Genomic DNA, 9183 nt, shown 5'->3' on the forward strand with positions numbered 1-9183 from the left:
AGAATGCCATCATTCTGAAAAATTATTTCAGACTCCTAAGATCCAGATGAGCACTTCAACTTGTGTTTCAAATGAGTACTTTGAATGAATACATCCGAGGTGCAAAGTAGGCAACCTGTAGCTTACAATATATGCAGTCTCATCACTTCAGTGACACCAATCAGTCTTCCTGTGCCAGGCATGAAAAAAGGTATGTAGAATGGTGAATAAAAAATAGAGCTATTTTTAAGCATGTACTTTTTTGTCTTTTTTGGAGGGGAAGGGAGGGAATCAACAAATATTCCTCAGTCAGTTTTAGTCCATATGACTACTATGTGAGATACTTACTTGTGCTAAGTCCATAGTTTACTGTGTCACAATATTTGAGTTCTGAAATATAACAAATGTCTTTATTATCTTCAAGATAGGTAAGGAGAATCGAAGAACTACAGGCCAGTCTCACCTTGATTCCTTGGAAGGTGATACAGCAAATAACCCTAGAAGCAATTTCCAAAATAAGGACAAGAAGATTGCAGTCAACATGGATCTAAGAAAGAGAAGACATATCCAGCCAATGTGATCACCTTCTGTGATCAAATGACCAACTTGTTGGATAAGGGGCAAGAGCTAGATATGGTATCTTGATTTTAGCAAGATATGTCTCTCATAGCATCTTTACAGGCAAACTAGATGAGTGGACATCTAGATGGATTGAAAGCTGGCTGAAATGGGTAGGTGGGTTGAAACTGTCTCAAAGGACTGCAATCAATGGTACAAAGTCCTGTTGGAAACAAGATACCAGTGGTATACCTCAGGTATCAATATGGAGCCAACACTGTTTAAAATTCCTGCTAATGACCTGTATGATGGAGCGCATCCTCAGCAAATTTGCACAGGATACAAATGTGGGAGGAGTGGTTGATGCAGCAGAGTAGTGCTACCATTCAAAGGGAAATCAGCAGGCTGGAGAAGTGGGCTGACAGAAGCATCATGAAGCTCAACAAAGGAAAATACAAAGTCCTAAGGCTGAAGAGAAACAACTCCATACACCAGTACATACTGGGGACCAGCTAGAAAACAACATGGCAGAGGACCTCTGGATCCTTGTGTGCAACAAGTTGAACATGAGCCAGTTACATGTATTTGTAGTAAAAAAAGGCTAAAGATATCTTTGGCTGCAGTGGGAGAAGTGTTGCCAGCAGGTGGAAGGATGTGATCCTTTCATTCTACTCAGTGTTTGAGAGGTCATACCTGGAGTACTGGTTCCAAGTTTGGACTCTAGTAAAAGAGAGATGTGGGCACATTGGATTATTTCCAGTGAAGGACCATTAAGATAATTAAGCATTTGGAGCATCTTTCATACGAAGAGAGGCTGAGAAAGCTGGAACAGTTCAACCTGGAAAAAAAAAAAAAAGGCTTAAGGAGAGAGTCATGAGCATGTACACAATGCATATAAATACTTGATGGGGAGAAGTAAAGACAACAGAACCAGAGATTTCTTGTCAGTGGTACACAGTGATAGGACAAAAGGCAATGGGCAAAAACTGAAGTATGGAAAATTTCTTCTAAACATAAGAAAAAATGTTTCAATGTGAGGATAGTCAAACCAGGTTGCCCAGAGAGGCCATGGAGTATACACAGAAATAATCCTTGTGCCACCTACTGTAGCTGAAACTTCTCTGCTCGGAATGGTAATCTCCAGAGGGGCCTTCCATGCTCAGCTATTTCCTTGTTCTATTATTCTGTAAGTTTGGGATCACTGTAGATAGCAGTGTTCTCCTTGTAGTTCCCATCTTGATTGTAATAAACTGTCACTGCTACCTAACCTCAGGCAGTAATCAAGGGATTTATGAATCTACTGAGTCCTAGACACACAGGCAAACAACAAGTACAAATACCTGATTCAATTCAGGGACAGTAGTTATCTGTGAATAGTTTTGACTCAAGTATCTAGTCCATAAATTGAATTGCTGATCACTGCCATCTCTAGAACAAATCCAAAGCCCGTTAAGCTCTTCCCTTAACTGTAATGTTTTCTAAATCTGGAGATTTTATTCTTATATTAAATTATCAATTTTAGAACAAAATCTAGCAATTAAGTTATCTGACATACTAAATAAAATGACAAATTGTATAGCTGAAGGCTCTGCTAATGCATTTACTTCCTTCATGGAACTGTTCTATGACATCTATCATGACAATTTTTTGCATCAATCAGGAATTTTGATAATCTTACAATTATGGGGTGTGGATTGGCCGATATAGTTGGAGATGTGTGCTTTGGGACTAGGGGAGAAATAAATTATAAAATCATAAAATATTACCATAAGTTGCACTGAAACTGAAAACTATTATTATCCTGAGTCCAGAGGGCTGTGTTATGTCGACCATCTGGTATACCACATAACAAAGGCATCTCGGGCTCTTAATTTAAACTTTTTAAGAGACATTGACTGTACTAAAGTTTGGCTTATTATTTTCTGAATCACATATGATTTAATTTCTCTCTGAAACAGTATGAGCTGAACTTTGCTTATTACTTACTGTAGCTAATTAAACGTTATAAAGAGGAAAGAAAATTGTGATTTTGATAAACTGTTGTCACATTTGTGGTCACGGTCTGCTATATTTTTAGGAGTAGAGACACTTGCTCTGACTTTCTTAGTCTATTGAGATGTCATTCTAGTATGGTTTCTGAGATTAAATTCTATGCTAACTGCCTGAATTGTCTTTGAATCTGAATTTTTAGTTTCTCTTAATGATTACATTTGTTGTTTCTCTCATGATTAGTTTCTCTTAATTACTACATCATTATTAAAGCTGAATCCTTCTTCATCTCTCTTAGCATGTACAAGTTCAAGTGCTAGGTTGTGTAAAAACCTGATTTTTCATTTTACATTTTAGATAAAGAGGGAAATTTTTGTAGCATTTGCTATATGGCATTATAATAGAGAAAAGAAGAAAAAATTTTCTCACAAACTAAAAGAATTGTATTTAATCACCGGTCTACCTGGAACTAATTTATCTGATTTGTCTGATTTGTAGATAAGCACATGTACCTTACCTCTATGTATCTGCATATTTTCTTTGAAATCAGTAGAACTACTCATCTGCAAAAAGTTCTGTACTTTGGTACATATTCACATTTTTATGTTAGCAGTCATTACTGGTAAATGGAAGTCATTGATCTAACCAGTAGAGGCATTTTCTATTTCATAGGGACACTACACTGGAAAAAGCACAACAAAATATTATGTTAACTGATAACTGTTACTGCTGAAAAATTTTCATACCTGTGTTACAATTAGAAGCAAAGAATGTAGAATTCAAGTCAAAAAGAGAGTCCCATATATGAAGAGAAATAAAATAATTGGAATTTTTTTGCAGAAGAAAATTCTAAGGAAAAAGAAATATTTTAGTAAGAATGAAGTTGTCGCATTTCTTGTTTACTGTCTGACAACACAATTTTCGGGATTGTACATGATATCTACTTGATTAGATTTGCCAAAAGAGTGGATCAGAATAAGAAATTTCTAGCAGCGTTTCAGTTTTCTTAATTCCTCAGCTTTACAAGCTATAGATTTTACAGTTAACATTGTGCAGTTAGCCTTAATTAAATTAATAATTTTTGCATAAATTTTGTTGTGTGCTATTTAATTCATGATTTTTTTCTTTGCTTGTTGTTGTTAATTTATTTGCTAAGATGGTGTTGGTTTACTTGTCTGAAAGTTCAGGCTTATCACAGCATCTAAGGTAGCAGCTAAATCTGTGATACCAAAGATTTCACAACAGTGTTACAAAATCAGTCCTTTGATGTAGAATTGGACCAAACCGTTAACATACCAAGAGACAGGCAAGATCTGTGCCAGGACAAGTTGTTACTAAGTACTAGATTTTTCAAAAGATTTTCCTCTTATATCAATAACATCTTCAGGCTTACACTGTGTTTAATTTTATGCAACCTCTTACTTCAATGATGCAGTGAGAGGACTGACAAGCAACACCCTTCATAGTCAACATGTAAGTGATATGCCTGGAAAAAAACAAGTTTCTTCTCTAGCAGCGTCACTGGAAAAGCATCAGTTAACTCAGAATGAAAATAATTCTTCATATTACCTTTTAACATGTGTTATACTTAAGGTAACACTTGACAAAATGCAGCAACAGAGCTGTATAGGAAGCTGTTGCACTAGCAGATGGTTTAGGGCTGGACCTCTTCTTCCAACACTACCTTCAAACATAGGAATTCTCTTCTGGCAGAGCAACAGGTCTCATCACACAGTACACAGACAGCATAGGCCAGCACTGAGAGGAAACACAGCTCTGAAACATATGACTTTCAGTGCACTGAGCACACCAGGTCATAGACAACTGATTTTTTGTTATTTTGCATACTGTAAGAACTTCTTTATGGGCCTTGCAGAATGGGAGTTATATTCATGAATCGTTGAATTGGCAACAGTCCTATCAGCATATTCTGGCTAGACTTACGGAATGGAGCATCATTCCACAGTCCTTATTAATTTTCTTTAAAAACATGAAAACCAAAACTGAACACGCAATTGAATTCTTGTAAAATATGTAACGACTGATGCCTTGAAAATAAAACTTTTCAGGTACCAAGGAAAACATCTGTTTTTCCCCTATTTATAAAAATGATATGAAGCTTACCAAATATGCTTTCCCACCCATGTAGATTGCTCCGTTACATTTTAAATAGAAGATAGCAGGTAAAGATTGATTTGGGTGTAATACTATGCCAAAATATCTCAGAACTCTGCAGAAAAAGTGTTGTAAGATCTAAGAAATTCCCTTCTGTCCATCCAGCCATAAACACAGAAAACAATTTAATAATCCGAAGTGAAAGTATGTATATGATGAGACAGCATGGGGTGAAGGTCTGTGCCATTTCCATCAGCCATTGAATCAGATGATGGAGAAGGCTCGAGTCACCCCTGTTTATGACAAAATGGAAGGGGAAAGCTCAAGGATCAATTTGCTCTTCCTCCCATAAATCTACCTCTCAGAATGTCTGGGCCTTTTGGAAGCAAATTGTCATGATGAAGTTATAGAGACCTAAAAGCAAAGAAATCTCTGGAGAATAAACTCTAGGGTCTTGTTTATTACCCCTCTGTGGACTGACATATCCCCCTTATGCTGCTTTCTGTTTTTCAGAGTCTGAGTCTGCCATCGGTGTTGCCTCCAAGTTTGGTGTCATGGGGTTCTGGTGGACAGAAAACTGGACATGAGCCAATAATGTAGTCTTGCAGCCCAGAAGGCCAACAGTATCCTGGGCTGAATCAAAAAAGAGGTGGCCAGCAGGATGAGGGAGGAGATTGTTCCTGCTCTACCCTCACGAGGCCTCATTTAGAGTGCTGTGTCAAGGCCTGCAGCCTCCAGCACAGGAAGGATGAGGAACTGTTGGAGTGGCTCCAGTTGTCCATGAATATGGTTAAAAGGCTAAAGCACTTCTCCTTTGAAGAAAGGTTAACAGTTGGGTTTGTTTAGGTTGGAGAAGAGAAGGCTCTAGGAAAACCTCATTGCAGCTTTCCAGTACTTGAATGGAGCTTATAAGCAGGAGGGGGACTGACTTTGCGTGGTATAATAGTAATAGGACAAGGGGGAATGGCTTTAAACCAAAAAGGCAGAAATATAGACTAGCTGCTAGGAAAAACTTATTTACGCAGGAGGTGATGAGGCACTGGCACAAGCTGCCCAGAGAAGCAGTGGATAGCCCATTTGTGAAAGCGCTCAAGGGCATGTTAGGTGGGCCCTGGGCAGCCTGAGCTGGTGGGTGGCACTGCCCACAGCACAGGCTTGGAACTGGATGAGCTTTAATGTTTCTTCCAAACTAAGCCATTCTTTGATTCTGTGTTCATAAAACAATTAAAAGTAAGATCTTTTTCCATGGGAACAGAACTTGCTTAAGCCTACACTACTCAAATACTTTTTTGGGGGAAAAAAAATAATAAAAAAATCCTTAAATTTAAAACATTAAAAACTTGTAGCTAAGTCCCTCTTACCTCCATGCATTAGTGATAGGACTATCTATGGAGGAATACACTGATCAAGAAAACATTGACTATAGGAGTAAATACGTTTATTTAAGTGCTGGAAGAATCACAGTCCAATTTGATTCTCATGAAAAATGAATCATCTTTGTCATGGTTTGATTAATGTCTGATGTTGATTAATGTTTAAACTGATGAAGTGATATTCATTCATCAGTGATTTTATAATTACTTGAGAGAAAAAAAAATAACATCAAAGTACACCTACAAGATTAAACTCTCGTAAGAAATTTAGCATTTGAGTCAAGCTTTTTTCCTTGCAAATGTATGCATATGCTAACCATGATCAATCACATATGTCACTGTATGCCTAACTAATGCATATTTTCTGCATTGTGTAGTTCCAGCAAAATTTTTTTACATGAAATGTAAAGCATAGGAATTTGGAACCAGCTCAGTCTGTGCGTGCCTATGTGATCACTGCTGGGTTTTCTCACAGGAAGGGATCAGTCAGATCTTATATTCTTCTGACATTTCCATTCTAGAAGCTAAGATACTGGTACTGCTTACACAGGGGTAAAGAAGGAGAGCTTGCATTGAAACAAGAATTATTATTTTTTTTTTTTTAATTAGGTTGGTCAGGAGCATTTTGAGTTTGGTTGCATAGTTTTATTCAATATTATGAACAACCAAGTTCTATAAAATTTATTGATTATACTTACTGAGCTCAACCACAAGATAGTCAGGATCTCTGTGCCCAGGCCAGTCATCGTATATCTGGAAAAGTTAATTTCAAGTTATAGCTCCTCTGAGTTACTAAATCTGGAGAACAGTAATGATTTATATAATATAGAGTAATTCCAACAGGAGTTTTCCTGCTTTATACTGCGTAGTTAGTTATTTAAATCTGAGCAGGTATTTAATATGAATTTTTGATTTAACTACTGATGTACCTTCTCTGTTCCTCCTTAATTTGTGTGTACTACACCTGAGAAAGCTGTTGCATTTTCGTCATGGAAAGGCAGACATTTCTAGCCAAAAATCAAACTTTATAATATAAATTATATTAACCAGATCACTTAATCAGAAGATTAAAATAAGTAGATCTTTACTGTAGACAATAGTTAAAAGGATTGGATTCTCTGAGAACAATATTTCAAAGTAAACATCCAGTGTTGTAGACAAACTTCATTATATCAAACGCAATTTAAAGAGTACTGAAACACATTCAAATGGATAAATAGAGTGAATTAATAATAGAATGGATTTTCATATATAAAACATCAATCTGAATGTAATTTATGTCATCTGCTGTTCAGCTTCATAAGAAAAATCCCTGCAACTCATACTCGTTCTTTCCTCAGTCAAAAACACCACTGAAGTGATTTCAGATGGCTGTGCTTTCCGGAAGAAAAGGTAACCTCAAATAACAATCAGTGGGCTATCTTGAAGGAAACGTCAAGACTGATAAGGTGGTGATGCCCTCTTTTTCTTACACTCCATTTTGTCATCATGTACACTATAATTTCAGTCCATGTTGATAATCATCTCCAGCCAAAACACAGATCCTTGAGTGGGGATATCCTAGTCCATTCAGCACCTCAGCTTAGTTTCAGATTGCCATTCATGTAAAGTGCATGGATCTGACACAGCACTAGTCAAGGGGAGGATGCTACCTACTCAAAACTGAGGAAATATTGTAAGCCCTGTTCTTGACAGCACAGTGTGGAGCCCAGCCAGCAACCAGGAGAGTACCATGAACACAAAACCCATGGTCTGTGGTTCATGGACACTCCTGAGTGTAGGACTTGCCAGATTTTCCTAGGATTTCGAAACACGTAATACATAGCCTCCTGAAGAGAGCACATTATAGTCCCATTCTGCAGTATATTTGGAGATCTGTTATGCAGTCTCATGTAAAACCAATATGTTTACATTGTATGCTATAATTTAAGGGTAAAGGGAGACAAGGAATGCATTTAGTTCCCCTGTAGCTTATAAACTGAATGGAGAGTATCTCTTTCCTTACCATTTCATACCTCTATAAGATACAGTCCAGTAAGGAATCACGTCCACCTCCTGTACTGCCTGCAAACATGTGGGCAGACATTTATGAAGCCAGGAGCTTTCCAGATGTATCAAATGAGATTGCTATATTAGCTAAGCCAAATGGAGATGCATGAAGGTTATCTTGGATGAAAGCAGAACTCTTACTTACACAAGAGACCAAAATATGAGTCAGTTTTTGCTTTCCTAGTATTAGCAACTTTTGAAAAGACACTTAATCTATCATGTCAAGATTGGAAAATATGGCACCATTGCTCAAGCCAAGTTTGATTTTGTTTACTGTTGCCAACAGAAACATAATCTGATAAGCATCCTTTCTTTCTCTGAAAATAGTAATAACAGAGAAGTGAAAAAGTTAATTTTCAAAACAAACAAGTTTAACATATTTCCTCCAAACCTTTTTATTAATGACAATAATGCAGCTTTATTTTTCATTTTCAAAAGTCTGTCCCTCATTTTTGAAGGCTTTTTTTGTCAAATAAATTTGTTAATTTTTTAAGGTAGTATTTCAGAAAATCTTAATTTGCTGATGTCAGTGAAAATGGGAAATCAGTAGAAGGGTGTTTTTCTGTTCACACTGAAGTTAGGTTTTTCCTTCCTAACTTCAGTCTTCTGAATTTTCAATCAGACTAGAAGCTCACAATTCCAAATTCATCATATGACATCCTGGAAAGTGCTAAGTGGTAAAAAATGATATTATATTTTGAGCTTCTTTCTCTCTGTCATTTTTTTTAATCATAAAGATTGATACATAGAATGTCATTTCCAGAAGGGAAAAAGAACTTCATTTTGTTAAATAAATCAATAGCAAATGCATTGGCATATATTTCCAGAAAAATTATTCTTGGGAGTTCCTACATCTCTCATAAAATATTTTTTTGTTGTTGTTGTAATATTTGGCCAACACAGGAATAAACTGGAACAGGAAGTGAAAGGAATCTTGTGGAAAATCTGTTCTTCAGAGAGCACAGGAAGAGTTCCTTCCTTTGGATGGTTGATAATCTCTAGAAGTTGTGGATGTGGCATGTGAAATACATAATTTGTCCACTTGTCCAAAGATTTAGATTGGAACCACTGCTCACAGTTAATGTCTGCATCTGCGTATATTTATCCACATCAGTGAATC

The 9183-nt window shown here is 36.7% G+C and overlaps 1 long non-coding RNA gene across 1 annotated transcript; it reads right to left on the reverse strand.

Moving 5' to 3' along the window:
- Positions 1–508: 508 nt before the first annotated feature.
- Positions 509–8143, reverse strand: LOC124417462. The gene is made up of 3 exons (XR_006932268.1): positions 8020–8143; positions 6713–6767; positions 509–1375 (listed from the first exon to the last, which is right to left on the reverse strand). It is a non-coding gene; the product is annotated as an uncharacterized LOC124417462 (long non-coding RNA).
- Positions 8144–9183: the final 1040 nt, after the last annotated feature.

Source organism: Gallus gallus, chromosome 1 (genome assembly GCF_016699485.2).
Source record: "Gallus gallus isolate bGalGal1 chromosome 1, bGalGal1.mat.broiler.GRCg7b, whole genome shotgun sequence".
NCBI lineage: Eukaryota > Metazoa > Chordata > Aves > Galliformes > Phasianidae > Gallus > Gallus gallus.